At 35.9% G+C, this 16,022-nt stretch overlaps 4 non-coding genes across 4 annotated transcripts; all 4 read left to right on the plus strand.

Moving 5' to 3' along the window:
* Positions 1-3,550: 3,550 nt before the first annotated feature.
* Positions 3,551-3,624, plus strand: TRNAI-AAU (transfer RNA isoleucine (anticodon AAU)). The gene has a single exon. It is a non-coding gene; the product is annotated as a tRNA-Ile (tRNA).
* A 1,690-nt stretch (positions 3,625-5,314) lies between these two features.
* On the plus strand, positions 5,315-5,388 carry TRNAI-AAU (transfer RNA isoleucine (anticodon AAU)). The gene has a single exon. It is a non-coding gene; the product is annotated as a tRNA-Ile (tRNA).
* A 4,336-nt stretch (positions 5,389-9,724) lies between these two features.
* On the plus strand, positions 9,725-9,798 carry TRNAI-AAU (transfer RNA isoleucine (anticodon AAU)). The gene has a single exon. It is a non-coding gene; the product is annotated as a tRNA-Ile (tRNA).
* A 6,099-nt stretch (positions 9,799-15,897) lies between these two features.
* On the plus strand, positions 15,898-15,971 carry TRNAI-AAU (transfer RNA isoleucine (anticodon AAU)). Its single transcript has one exon. It is a non-coding gene; the product is annotated as a tRNA-Ile (tRNA).
* Positions 15,972-16,022: the final 51 nt, after the last annotated feature.

The following is a 16,022-nucleotide window of genomic DNA, read 5'->3' on the forward strand; positions in this document are numbered from 1 at the left end:
GTTAGCTTATGCTTTTATGTTTGGCTGGTTAGCTCAGTTGGTTAGAGCGTGGTGCTAATAACGCCAAGGTCATGTGTTCGATCCCCATACAGGCAATGTGCTTTTTCTTGTTGTCCTACAAGAAATGCCAAGAAGGGATTTTATCCAGCGGCAAAGTGCATGAAGTGTGGGATGAATGCATTGGCTACAGTAAGCAGCCCTTGAAACTTGCTAGAGAACATCATAGACACATACAAAACAGAGAATTTTTAAATCCATGTTAGGAATAAACAAAAATGTCATCCTTTGGCTGATGCAGCATTTCTCTATATGGCATACATAGAAAACTTTTTCTCAAATATAGCAATATGGCAAATCTAAGAAATGCTAAGGCAAATTAATCAATCAGGACATTTATTTGGTGATTGAATCTACTATGGGGGACTAAGTTTTAAGAAGAGAAGAAGAACAGACCTTTACTCTCATTAGTGCACACTGAAGAAGAAAATTCTTAAAACCAGAATATCTTAAAACCAAAGCACAAGTTATGGATCACTGTATTCTTATTGCAACTTTTCCTTATTTCAAATGTTTGACAAACATCTCTCCAGTTGAAAACTGATTTGAAACAGTTTCAAAATTAGTTTGGAGTAAAGAAACCACTGAAGATGATGGGATTTATACAAAGTTTAAATATAGATAAGCTATCCTAAAATTCAACTTTAAGGAAATTGAACAAAGTTAGGTCCCACCAAGATTTGATATCAGATTACTGGATTCAAAGTCCAAAGTGCTCACCATTACACCATGGAACCCATTGTTCTAGAGTCTTCCTCTACTCAATATTGCTGATCTTTGAAATACTGAATGTTCTCCTGTTTTAGGTACATTTGGCATTTTTGTGTTTGCTGATGCTTTTATGTTTGGCCGGTTAGCTCAGTTGGTTAGAGCGTGGTGCTAATAACGCCAAGGTCATTTGTTCGAACCCCATACGGGCCATGTGCTTTTTCTTGTAGTCCTACAATAAATGCCAAGAAGGGATTTTATCCAGCGGCATAGTGCATGAAGTCTGGGATGAATGCATTGGCTACAGTTAGCAGCCCTTGAAACTTGCTAGAGAACATCATAGACACATACAAAACAGAGAATTTTTAAATCCATGTTAGGAATAAAGAAAAATGTCATGCTTTGGCTGATGCAGCATTTCTCTATATGGCATACATAGAAAACTTTTTCTCAAATATAGCAATATGGCAAATCTAAGAAATGCTATGGCAAATTAATCAATCAGGACATTTATTTGGTGATTGAATCTACTATGGGGGACTAAGTTTTAAGAAGAGTAGAAGAACAGACCTTTACTCTCATTAGTGCACACTGAAGAAGAAAATTCTTAAAACCAGAATATCTTAAAACCATAGCACAAGTGATGGATCACTGCATTCTTATTGCAACTTTTCCTATTTTCAAATGTTTGACAAACATCTCTCCAGTTGAAAACTGATTTGAAACAGTTTCAAAATTAGTTTGGAGTAAAGAAACCACTGAAGATGATGGGATTTATACAAAGTTTAAATATAGATAAGCTATCCTAAAATTCAACTTTAAGGAAATTGAACAAAGTTAGGTCCCACCAAGATTTGATATCAGATTACTGGATTCAAAGTCCAAAGTGCTCACCATTACACCATGGAACCCATTGTTCTAGAGTCTTCCTCTACTCAATATTGCTGATCTTTGAAATACTGAATGTTCTCCTGTTTTAGGTACATTTGGCATTTTTGAGTTTGCTGATGCTTTTATGTTTGGCCGGTTAGCTCAGTTGGTTAGAGCGTGGTGCTAATAACGCCAAGGTCATGTTTTCGATCCCCATACGGGCAATGTGCTTTTTCTTGTTGTCCTACAAGAAATGCCAAGAAGGGATTTTATCCAGCGGCAAAGTGCATGAAGTGTGGGATGAATGCATTGGCTACAGTAAGCAGCCCTTGAAACTTGCTAGAGAACATCATAGACACATACAAAACAGAGAATTTTTAAATCCATGTTAGGAATAAACAAAAATGTCATCCTTTGGCTGATGCAGCATTTCTCTATATGGCATACATAGAAAACTTTTTCTCAAATATAGCAATATGGCAAATCTAAGAAATGCTAAGGCAAATTAATCAAACAGGACATTTTTTTGGTGACTGAATCTACTATGGGGGACTGAGTTTTAAGAAGAGAAGAAGAACAGACCTTTACTCTCATTAGTGCACAATGAAGAAGAAAATTCTTAAAACCAGAATATCTTAAAACCATAGCACAAGTGATGGATCACTGCATTCTTATTGCAACTTTTCCTATTTTCAAATGTTTGACAAACATCTCTCCAGTTGAAAACTGATTTGAAACAGCTTCAAATTTAGTTTGGAGTAAAGAAACCACTGAAGATGATGGGATTTATACAAAGTTTAAATATAGATAAGCTATCCTAAAATTCAACTTTAAGGAAATTGAACAAAGTTAGGTCCCACCAAGATTTGATATCAGATTACTGGATTCAAAGTCCAAAGTGCTCACCATTACACCATGGAACCCATTGTTCTAGAGTCTTCCTCTACTCAATATTGCTGATCTTTGAAATACTGAATGTTCTCCTGTTTTAGGTACATTTGGCATTTTTGAGTTTGCTGATGCTTTTATGTTTGGCCGGTTAGCTCAGTTGGTTAGAGCGTGGTGCTAATAACGCCAAGGTCATGTTTTCGATCCCCATACGGGCAATGTGCTTTTTCTTGTTGTCCTACAAGAAATGCCAAGAAGGGATTTTATCCAGCGGCAAAGTGCATGAAGTGTGGGATGAATGCATTGGCTACAGTAAGCAGCCCTTGAAACTTGCTAGAGAACATCATAGACACATACAAAACAGAGAATTTTTAAATCCATGTTAGGAATAAACAAAAATGTCATCCTTTGGCTGATGCAGCATTTCTCTATATGGCATACATAGAAAACTTTTTCTCAAATATAGCAATATGGCAAATCTAAGAAATGCTAAGGCAAATTAATCAAACAGGACATTTTTTTGGTGATTGAATCTACTATGGGGGACTAAGTTTTAAGAAGAGAAGAAGAACAGACCTTTACTCTCATTAGTGCACACTGAAGAAGAAAATTCTTAAAACCAGAATATCTTAAAACCATAGCACAAGTGATGGATCACTGCATTCTTATTGCAACTTTTCCTATTTCCAAATGTTTGATAAACATCTCTCCAGTTGAAAACTGATTTGAAACAGTTTCAAAATTAGTTTGGAGTAAAGAAACCACTGAAGATGATGGGATTTATGCAAAGTTTAAATATAGATAAGCTATCCTAAAATTCAACTTTAAGGAAATTGAACAAAGTTAGGTCCCACCAGGATTTGAAATCAGATTACTGGATTCAAAGTCCAAAGTGCTTACAATTACACCATGGAACCCATTATTAGAGAATCTTCCTCTACTCAATATTGCTGATCTTTGAAATACTGAATGTTCTCCTGTTTTAGGTACATTTGGCATTTTTGTGTTTGCTGATGCTTTTATGTTTGGCCGGTTAGCTCAGTTGGTTAGAGCGTGGTGCTAATAACGCCAAGGTCATGGGTTCGATCCCCATACGGGCCTTGTGCTTTTTCTTGTTGTCCTACAAGAAATGCCAAGAAGGGATTTTATCCAGCGGCAAAGTGCATGAAGTGTGGGATGAATGCATTGGCTACAGTAAGCATCCCTTGAAACTTGCTAGAGAACATCATAGACACATACAAAACAGAGAATTTTTAAATCCATGTTAGGAATAAACAAAAATGTCATCCTTTGGCTGATGCAGCATTTCTCTATATGGCATACATAGAAAACTTTTTCTCAAATATAGCAATATGGCAAATCTAAGAAATGCTAAGGCAAATTAATCAATCAGGACATTTTTTTGGTGATTGAATCTACTATGGGGGACTATGTTTTAAGAAGAGAAGAAGAACAGACCTTTACTCTCATTAGTGCACACTGAAGAAGAAAATTCTTAAAACCAGAATATCTTAAAACCATAGTACAAGTGATGGATCACTGCATTCTTATTGCAACTTTTCCTATTTCCAAATGTTTGATAAACATCTCTCCAGTTGAAAACTGATTTGAAACAGTTTCAAAATTAGTTTGGAGTAAAGAAACCACTGAAGATGATGGGATTTATGCAAAGTTTAAATATTGATAAGCTATCCTAAAATTCAACTTTAAGGAAATTGAACAAAGTTAGGTCCCACCAAGATTTGAAATCAGATTACTGGATTCAAAGTCCAAAGTGCTCACCATTACACCATGGAACCCATTGTTCGAGAGTCTTCCTCTACTCAATATTGCTGATCTTTGAAATACTGAATGTTCTCCAGTTTTAGGTACATTTGGCATTTTTGAGTTTGCTGATGCTTTTATGTTTGGCCGGTTAGCTCAGTTGGTTAGAGCGTGGTGCTAGTAACGCCAAGGTCATGTTTTCGATCCCCATACGGGCAATGTGCTTTTTCTTGTTGTCCTACAAGAAATGCGAAGAAGGGATTTTATCCAGCGGCAAAGTGCATGAAGTGTGGGATGAATGCATTGGCTACAGTAAGCATCCCTTGAAACTTGCTAGAGAACATCATAGACACATACAAAACAGATAATTTTTAAATCCATGTTAGGAATAAACAAAAATGTCATCCTTTGGCTGATGCAGCATTTCTCTATATGGCATACATAGAAAACTTTTTCTTAAATATAGCAATATGGCAAATCTAAGAAATGCTAAGGCAAATTAATCAAACAGGACATTTTTTTGGTGATTGAATCTACTATGGGGGACTAAGTTTTAAGAAGAGAAGAAGAACAGACCTTTACTCTCATTAGTGCACACTGAAGAAGAAAATTCTTAAAACCAGAATATCTTAAAACCATAGCACAAGTGATGGATCACTGCATTCTTATTGCAACTTTTCCTATTTTCAAATGTTTGACAAACATCTCTCCAGTTGAAAACTGATTTGAAACAGTTTCAAAATTAGTTTGGAGTAAAGAAACCACTGAAGATGATGGGATTTATGCAAAGTTTAAATATAGATAAGCTATCCTAAAATTCAACTTTAAGGAAATTGAACAAAGTTAGGTCCCACCAGGATTTGAAATCAGATTACTGGATTCAAAGTCCAAAGTGCTTACAATTACACCATGGAACCCATTATTAGAGAATCTTCCTCTACTCAATATTGCTGATCTTTGAAATACTGAATGTTCTCCTGTTTTAGGTACATTTGGCATTTTTGTGTTTGCTGATGCTTTTATGTTTGGCCGGTTAGCTCAGTTGGTTAGAGCGTGGTGCTAATAACGCCAAGGTCATGGGTTCGATCCCCATACGGGCCTTGTGCTTTTTCTTGTTGTCCTACAAGAAATGCCAAGAAGGGATTTTATCCAGCGGCAAAGTGCATGAAGTGTGGGATGAATGCATTGGCTACAGTAAGCATCCCTTGAAACTTGCTAGAGAACATCATAGACACATACAAAACAGAGAATTTTTAAATCCATGTTAGGAATAAACAAAAATGTCATCCTTTGGCTGATGCAGCATTTCTCTATATGGCATACATAGAAAACTTTTTCTCAAATATAGCAATATGGCAAATCTAAGAAATGCTAAGGCAAATTAATCAATCAGGACATTTTTTTGGTGATTGAATCTACTATGGGGGACTATGTTTTAAGAAGAGAAGAAGAACAGACCTTTACTCTCATTAGTGCACACTGAAGAAGAAAATTCTTAAAACCAGAATATCTTAAAACCATAGTACAAGTGATGGATCACTGCATTCTTATTGCAACTTTTCCTATTTCCAAATGTTTGATAAACATCTCTCCAGTTGAAAACTGATTTGAAACAGTTTCAAAATTAGTTTGGAGTAAAGAAACCACTGAAGATGATGGGATTTATGCAAAGTTTAAATATTGATAAGCTATCCTAAAATTCAACTTTAAGGAAATTGAACAAAGTTAGGTCCCACCAAGATTTGAAATCAGATTACTGGATTCAAAGTCCAAAGTGCTCACCATTACACCATGGAACCCATTGTTCGAGAGTCTTCCTCTACTCAATATTGCTGATCTTTGAAATACTGAATGTTCTCCAGTTTTAGGTACATTTGGCATTTTTGAGTTTGCTGATGCTTTTATGTTTGGCCGGTTAGCTCAGTTGGTTAGAGCGTGGTGCTAGTAACGCCAAGGTCATGTTTTCGATCCCCATACGGGCAATGTGCTTTTTCTTGTTGTCCTACAAGAAATGCGAAGAAGGGATTTTATCCAGCGGCAAAGTGCATGAAGTGTGGGATGAATGCATTGGCTACAGTAAGCATCCCTTGAAACTTGCTAGAGAACATCATAGACACATACAAAACAGAGAATTTTTAAATCCATGTTAGGAATAAACAAAAATGTCATCCTTTGGCTGATGCAGCATTTCTCTATATGGCATACATAGAAAACTTTTTCTTAAATATAGCAATATGGCAAATCTAAGAAATGCTAAGGCAAATTAATCAAACAGGACATTTTTTTGGTGATTGAATCTACTATGGGGGACTAAGTTTTAAGAAGAGAAGAAGAACAGACCTTTACTCTCATTAGTGCACACTGAAGAAGAAAATTCTTAAAACCAGAATATCTTAAAACCATAGCACAAGTGATGGATCACTGCATTCTTATTGCAACTTTTCCTATTTTCAAATGTTTGACAAACATCTCTCCAGTTGAAAACTGATTTGAAACAGCTTCAAAATTAGTTTGGAGTAAAGAAACCACTGAAGATGATGGGATTTATACAAAGTTTAAATATAGATAAGCTATCCTAAAATTCAACTTTAAGGAAATTGAACAAAGTTAGGTCCCACCAAGATTTGATATCAGATTACTGGATTCAAAGTCCAAAGTGCTCACCATTACACCATGGAACCCATTGTTCTAGAGTCTTCCTCTACTCAATATTGCTGATCTTTGAAATACTGAATGTTCTCCTGTTTTAGGTACATTTGGCATTTTTGAGTTTGCTGATGCTTTTATGTTTGGCCGGTTAGCTCAGTTGGTTAGAGCGTGGTGCTAATAACGCCAAGGTCATGTTTTCGATCCCCATACGGGCAATGTGCTTTTTCTTGTTGTCCTACAAGAAATGCCAAGAAGGGATTTTATCCAGCGGCAAAGTGCATGAAGTGTGGGATGAATGCATTGGCTACAGTAAGCATCCCTTGAAACTTGCTAGAGAACATCATAGACACATACAAAACAGAGAATTTTTAAATCCATGTTAGGAATAAACAAAAATGTCATCCTTTGGCTGATGCAGCATTTCTCTATATGGCATACATAGAAAACTTTTTCTCAAATATAGCAATATGGCAAATCTAAGAAATGCTAAGGCAAATTAATCAATCAGGACATTTTTTTGGTGATTGAATCTACTATGGGGGACTATGTTTTAAGAAGAGAAGAAGAACAGACCTTTACTCTCATTAGTGCACACTGAAGAAGAAAATTCTTAAAACCAGAATATCTTAAAACCATAGTACAAGTGATGGATCACTGCATTCTTATTGCAACTTTTCCTATTTCCAAATGTTTGATAAACATCTCTCCAGTTGAAAACTGATTTGAAACAGTTTCAAAATTAGTTTGGAGTAAAGAAACCACTGAAGATGATGGGATTTATGCAAAGTTTAAATATTGATAAGCTATCCTAAAATTCAACTTTAAGGAAATTGAACAAAGTTAGGTCCCACCAAGATTTGAAATCAGATTACTGGATTCAAAGTCCAAAGTGCTCACCATTACACCATGGAACCCATTGTTCGAGAGTCTTCCTCTACTCAATATTGCTGATCTTTGAAATACTGAATGTTCTCCTGTTTTAGGTACATTTGGCATTTTTGAGTTTGCTGATGCTTTTATGTTTGGCCAGTTAGCTCAGTTGGTTAGAGCGTGGTGCTAGTAACGCCAAGGTCATGTTTTCGATCCCCATACGGGCAATGTGCTTTTTCTTGTTGTCCTACAAGAAATGCGAAGAAGGGATTTTATCCAGCGGCAAAGTGCATGAAGTGTGGGATGAATGCATTGGCTACAGTAAGCATCCCTTGAAACTTGCTAGAGAACATCATAGACACATACAAAACAGAGAATTTTTAAATCCATGTTAGGAATAAACAAAAATGTCATCCTTTGGCTGATGCAGCATTTCTCTATATGGCATACATAGAAAACTTTTTCTCAAATATAGCAATATGGCAAATCTAAAAAATGCTAAGGCTAATTAATCAATCAGGACATTTATTTGGTGATTGAATCTACTATGGGGGACTAAGTTTTAAGAAGAGAAGAAGAACAGACCTTTACTCTCATTAGTGCACACTGAAGAAGAAAATTCTTAAAACCAGAATATCTTAAAACCATAGCACAAGTGATGGATCACTGCATTCTTATTGCAACTTTTCCTATTTTCAAATGTTTGACAAACATCTCTCCAGTTGAAAACTGATTTGAAACAGCTTCAAAATTAGTTTGGAGTAAAGAAACCACTGAAGATGATGGGATTTATACAAAGTTTAAATATAGATAAGCTATCCTAAAATTCAACTTTAAGGAAATTGAACAAAGTTAGGTCCCACCAAGATTTGATATCAGATTACTGGATTCAAAGTCCAAAGTGCTCACCATTACACCATGGAACCCATTGTTCTAGAGTCTTCCTCTACTCAATATTGCAGATCTTTGAAATACTGAATGTTCTCCTGTTTTAGGTACATTTGGCATTTTTGAGTTTGCTGATGCTTTTATGTTTGGCCAGTTAGCTCAGTTGGTTAGAGCGTGGTGCTAATAACGCCAAGGTCATGTTTTCGATCCCCATACGGGCAATGTGCTTTTTCTTGTTGTCCTACAAGAAATGCCAAGAAGGGATTTTATCCAGCGGCAAAGTGCATGAAGTGTGGGATGAATGCATTGGCTACAGTAAGCAGCCCTTGAAACTTGCTAGAGAACATCATAGACACATACAAAACAGAGAATTTTTAAATCCATGTTAGGAATAAACAAAAATGTCATCCTTTGGCTGATGCAGCATTTCTCTATATGGCATACATAGAAAACTTTTTCTCAAATATAGCAATATGGCAAATCTAAGAAATGCTAAGGCAAATTAATCAAACAGGACATTTTTTTGGTGATTGAATCTACTATGGGGGACTAAGTTTTAAGAAGAGAAGAAGAACAGACCTTTACTCTCATTAGTGCACACTGAAGAAGAAAATTCTTAAAACCAGAATATCTTAAAACCATAGCACAAGTGATGGATCACTGCATTCTTATTGCAACTTTTCCTATTTCCAAATGTTTGATAAACATCTCTCCAGTTGAAAACTGATTTGAAACAGTTTCAAAATTAGTTTGGAGTAAAGAAACCACTGAAGATGATGGGATTTATGCAAAGTTTAAATATAGATAAGCTATCCTAAAATTCAACTTTAAGGAAATTGAACAAAGTTAGGTCCCACCAGGATTTGAAATCAGATTACTGGATTCAAAGTCCAAAGTGCTTACAATTACACCATGGAACCCATTATTAGAGAATCTTCCTCTACTCAATATTGCTGATCTTTGAAATACTGAATGTTCTCCTGTTTTAGGTACATTTGGCATTTTTGTGTTTGCTGATGCTTTTATGTTTGGCCGGTTAGCTCAGTTGGTTAGAGCGTGGTGCTAATAACGCCAAGGTCATGGGTTCGATCCCCATACGGGCCTTGTGCTTTTTCTTGTTGTCCTACAAGAAATGCCAAGAAGGGATTTTATCCAGCGGCAAAGTGCATGAAGTGTGGGATGAATGCATTGGCTACAGTAAGCATCCCTTGAAACTTGCTAGAGAACATCATAGACACATACAAAACAGAGAATTTTTAAATCCATGTTAGGAATAAACAAAAATGTCATCCTTTGGCTGATGCAGCATTTCTCTATATGGCATACATAGAAAACTTTTTCTCAAATATAGCAATATGGCAAATCTAAGAAATGCTAAGGCAAATTAATCAATCAGGACATTTTTTTGGTGATTGAATCTACTATGGGGGACTATGTTTTAAGAAGAGAAGAAGAACAGACCTTTACTCTCATTAGTGCACACTGAAGAAGAAAATTCTTAAAACCAGAATATCTTAAAACCATAGTACAAGTGATGGATCACTGCATTCTTATTGCAACTTTTCCTATTTCCAAATGTTTGATAAACATCTCTCCAGTTGAAAACTGATTTGAAACAGTTTCAAAATTAGTTTGGAGTAAAGAAACCACTAAAGATGATGGGATTTATGCAAAGTTTAAATATTGATAAGCTATCCTAAAATTCAACTTTAAGGAAATTGAACAAAGTTAGGTCCCACCAAGATTTGAAATCAGATTACTGGATTCAAAGTCCAAAGTGCTCACCATTACACCATGGAACCCATTGTTCGAGAGTCTTCCTCTACTCAATATTGCTGATCTTTGAAATACTGAATGTTCTCCAGTTTTAGGTACATTTGGCATTTTTGAGTTTGCTGATGCTTTTATGTTTGGCCGGTTAGCTCAGTTGGTTAGAGCGTGGTGCTAGTAACGCCAAGGTCATGTTTTCGATCCCCATACGGGCAATGTGCTTTTTCTTGTTGTCCTACAAGAAATGCGAAGAAGGGATTTTATCCAGCGGCAAAGTGCATGAAGTGTGGGATGAATGCATTGGCTACAGTAAGCATCCCTTGAAACTTGCTAGAGAACATCATAGACACATACAAAACAGAGAATTTTTAAATCCATGTTAGGAATAAACAAAAATGTCATCCTTTGGCTGATGCAGCATTTCTCTATATGGCATACATAGAAAACTTTTTCTCAAATATAGCAATATGGCAAATCTAAAAAATGCTAAGGCTAATTAATCAATCAGGACATTTATTTGGTGATTGAATCTACTATGGGGGACTAAGTTTTAAGAAGAGAAGAAGAACAGACCTTTACTCTCATTAGTGCACACTGAAGAAGAAAATTCTTAAAACCAGAATATCTTAAAACCATAGCACAAGTGATGGATCACTGCATTCTTATTGCAACTTTTCTTTATTTCAAATGTTTGACAAACATCTCTCCAGTTGAAAACTGATTTGAAACAGCTTCAAAATTAGTTTGGAGTAAAGAAACCACTGAAGATGATGGGATTTATACAAAGTTTAAATATAGATAAGCTATCCTAAAATTCAACTTTAAGGAAATTGAACAAAGTTAGGTCCCACCAAGATTTGATATCAGATTACTGGATTCAAAGTCCAAAGTGCTCACCATTACACCATGGAACCCATTGTTCTAGAGTCTTCCTCTACTCAATATTGCTGATCTTTGAAATACTGAATGTTCTCCTGTTTTAGGTACATTTGGCATTTTTGTGTTTGCTGATGCTTTTATGTTTGGCCGGTTAGCTCAGTTGGTTAGAGCGAGGTGCTAATAACGCCAAGGTCATGTGTTCGATCCCCATACGGGCCATGTGCTTTTTCTTGTTGTCCTACAAGAAATGCCAAGAAGGGATTTTATCCAGCGGCAAAGTGCATGAAGTGTGGGATGAATGCATTGGCTACAGTTAGCAGCCCTTGAAACTTGCTAGAGAACATCATAGACACATACAAAACAGAGAATTTTTAAATCCATGTTAGCAATAAACAAAAATGTCATCCTTTGGCTGATGCAGCATTTCTCTATATGGCATACATAGAAAACTTTTTCTCAAATATAGCAATATGGCAAATCTAAGAAATGCTAAGGCAAATTAATCAATCAGGACATTTATTTGGTGATTGAATCTACTATGGGGGACTAAGTTTTAAGAAGAGAAGAAGAACAGACCTTTACTCTCATTAGTGCACACTGAAGAAGAAAATTCTTAAAACCAGAATATCTTAAAACCAAAGCACAAGTTATGGATCACTGTATTCTTATTGCAACTTTTCCTTATTTCAAATGTTTGACAAACATCTCTCCAGTTGAAAACTGATTTGAAACAGCTTCAAAATTAGTTTGGAGTAAAGAAACCACTGAAGATGATGGGATTTATACAAAGTTTAAATATAGATAAGCTATCCTAAAATTCAACTTTAAGGAAATTGAACAAAGTTAGGTCCCACCAAGATTTGATATCAGATTACTGGATTCAAAGTCCAAAGTGCTCACCATTACACCATGGAACCCATTGTTCTAGAGTCTTCCTCTACTCAATATTGCTGATCTTTGAAATACTGAATGTTCTCCTGTTTTAGGTACATTTGGCATTTTTGTGTTTGCTGATGCTTTTATGTTTGGCCGGTTAGCTCAGTTGGTTAGAGCGTGGTGCTAATAACGCCAAGGTCATTTGTTCGAACCCCATACGGGCCATGTGCTTTTTCTTGTAGTCCTACAATAAATGCCAAGAAGGGATTTTATCCAGCGGCAAAGTGCATGAAGTGTGGGATGAATGCATTGGCTACAGTAAGCAGCCCTTGAAACTTGCTAGAGAACATCATAGACACATACAAAACAGAGAATTTTTAAATCCATGTTAGGAATAAACAAAAATGTCATCCTTTGGCTGATGCAGCATTTCTCTATATGGCATACATAGAAAACTTTTTCTCAAATATAGCAATATGGCAAATCTAAGAAATGCTAAGGCAAATTAATCAATCAGGACATTTATTTGGTGATTGAATCTACTATGGGGGACTAAGTTTTAAGAAGAGAAGAAGAACAGACCTTTACTCTCATTACTGCACACTGAAGAAGAAAATTCTTAAAACCAGAATATCTTAAAACCATAGCACAAGTGATGGATCACTGCATTCTTATTGCAACTTTTCCTATTTTCAAATGTTTGACAAACATCTCTCCAGTTGAAAACTGATTTGAAACAGCTTCAAAATTAGTTTGGAGTAAAGAAACCACTGAAGATGATGGGATTTATACAAAGTTTAAATATAGATAAGCTATCCTAAAATTCAACTTTAAGGAAATTGAACAAAGTTAGGTCCCACCAAGATTTGATATCAGATTACTGGATTCAAAGTCCAAAGTGCTCACCATTACACCATGGAACCCATTGTTCTAGAGTCTTCCTCTACTCAATATTGCAGATCTTTGAAATACTGAATGTTCTCCTGTTTTAGGTACATTTGGCATTTTTGAGTTTGCTGATGCTTTTATGTTTGGCCGGTTAGCTCAGTTGGTTAGAGCGTGGTGCTAATAACGCCAAGGTCATGTTTTCGATCCCCATACGGGCAAAGTGCTTTTTCTTGTTGTCCTACAAGAAATGCCAAGAAGGGATTTTATCCAGCGGCAAAGTGCATGAAGTGTGGGATGAATGCATTGGCTACAGTAAGCAGCCCTTGAAACTTGCTAGAGAACATCATAGACACATACAAAACAGAGAATTTTTAAATCCATGTTAGGAATAAACAAAAATGTCATCCTTTGGCTGATGCAGCATTTCTCTATATGGCATACATAGAAAACTTTTTCTCAAATATAGCAATATGGCAAATCTAAGAAATGCTAAGGCAAATTAATCAATCAGGACATTTATTTGGTGATTGAATCTACTATGGGGGACTAAGTTTTAAGAAGAGAAGAAGAACAGACCTTTACTCTCATTAGTGCACACTGAAGAAGAAAATTCTTAAAACCAGAATATCTTAAAACCATAGCACAAGTGATGGATCACTGCATTCTTATTGCAACTTTTCCTATTTTCAAATGTTTGACAAACATCTCTCCAGTTGAAAACTGATTTGAAACAGTTTCAAAATTAGTTTGGAGTAAAGAAACCACTGAAGATGATGGGATTTATACAAAGTTTAAATATAGATAAGCTATCCTAAAATTCAACTTTAAGGAAATTGAACAAAGTTAGGTCCCACCAAGATTTGAAATCAGATTACTGGATTCAAAGTTCAAAGGGCTCACCATTACACCATGGAACCCATTATTAGAGAGTCTTCCTCTACTCAATATTGCTGATCTTTGAAATACTGAATGTTCTCCTGTTTTAGGTACATTTGGCATTTTTGTGTTTGCGGATGCTTTTATTTTTGGCCGGTTAGCTCAGTTGGTTAGAGCGTGGTGCTAATAACGCCAAGGTCATGTTTTCGATCCCCATACGGCAATGTGCTTTTTCTTGTTGTCCTACAAGAAATGCCAAGAAGGGATTTTATCCAGCGGCAAAGTGCATGAAGTGTGGGATGAATGCATTGGCTACAGTAAGCAGCCCTTGAAACTTGCTAGAGAACATCATAGACACATACAAAACAGAGAATTTTTAAATCCATGTTAGGGATAAACAAAAATGTCATCCTTTGGCTGATGCAGCTTTTCTCTATATGGCATACATAGAAAACTTTTTCTCAAATATAGCAATATGGCAAATCTAAGAAATGCTAAGGCAAATTAATCAATCAGGACATTTATTTGGTGATTGAATCTACTATGGGGGACTAAGTTTTAAGAAGAGAAGAAGAACAGACCTTTACTCTCATTAGTGCACACTGAAGAAGAAAATTCTTAAAACCAGAATATCTTAAAACCATAGCACAAGTGATGGATCACTGCATTCTTATTGCAACTTTTCCTATTTTCAAATGTTTGACAAACATCTCTCCAGTTGAAAACTGATTTGAAACAGCTTCAAAATTAGTTTGGAGTAAAGAAACCACTGAAGATGATGGGATTTATACAAAGTTTAAATATAGATAAGCTATCCTAAAATTCAACTTTAAGGAAATTGAACAAAGTTAGGTCCCACCAAGATTTGATATCAGATTACTGGATTCAAAGTCCAAAGTGCTCACCATTACACCATGGAACCCATTGTTCTAGAGTCTTCCTCTACTCAATATTGCAGATCTTTGAAATACTGAATGTTCTCCTGTTTTAGGTACATTTGGCATTTTTGAGTTTGCTGATGCTTTTATGTTTGGCCGGTTAGCTCAGTTGGTTAGAGCGTGGTGCTAATAACGCCAAGGTCATGTTTTCGATCCCCATACGGGCAATGTGCTTTTTCTTGTTGTCCTACAAGAAATGCCAAGAAGGGATTTTATCCAGCGGCAAAGTGCATGAAGTGTGGGATGAATGCATTGGCTACAGTAAGCAGCCCTTGAAACTTGCTAGAGAACATCATAGACACATACAAAACAGAGAATTTTTAAATCCATGTTAGGAATAAACAAAAATGTCATCCTTTGGCTGATGCAGCATTTCTCTATATGGCATACATAGAAAACTTTTTCTCAAATATAGCAATATGGCAAATCTAAGAAATGCTAAGGCAAATTAATCAAACAGGACATTTTTTTGGTGATTGAATCTACTATGGGGGACTAAGTTTTAAGAAGAGAAGAAGAACAGACCTTTACTCTCATTAGTGCACACTGAAGAAGAAAATTCTTAAAACCAGAATATCTTAAAACCATAGCACAAGTGATGGATCACTGCATTCTTATTGCAACTTTTCCTATTTCCAAATGTTTGATAAACATCTCTCCAGTTGAAAACTGATTTGAAACAGTTTCAAAATTAGTTTGGAGTAAAGAAACCACTGAAGATGATGGGATTTATGCAAAGTTTAAATATAGATAAGCTATCCTAAAATTCAACTTTAAGGAAATTGAACAAAGTTAGGTCCCACCAGGATTTGAAATCAGATTACTGGATTCAAAGTCCAAAGTGCTTACAATTACACCATGGAACCCATTATTAGAGAATCTTCCTCTACTCAATATTGCTGATCTTTGAAATACTGAATGTTCTCCTGTTTTAGGTACATTTGGCATTTTTGTGTTTGCTGATGCTTTTATGTTTGGCCGGTTAGCTCAGTTGGTTAGAGCGTGGTGCTAATAACGCCAAGGTCATGGGTTCGATCCCCATATGGGCCTTGTGCTTTTTCTTGTTGTCCTACAAGAAATGCCAAGAAGGGATTTTATCCA

This window comes from Taudactylus pleione, unplaced genomic scaffold (assembly GCF_031769625.1).
Source record: "Taudactylus pleione unplaced genomic scaffold, aTauple2 ptg000085l, whole genome shotgun sequence".
NCBI lineage: Eukaryota > Metazoa > Chordata > Amphibia > Anura > Myobatrachidae > Taudactylus > Taudactylus pleione.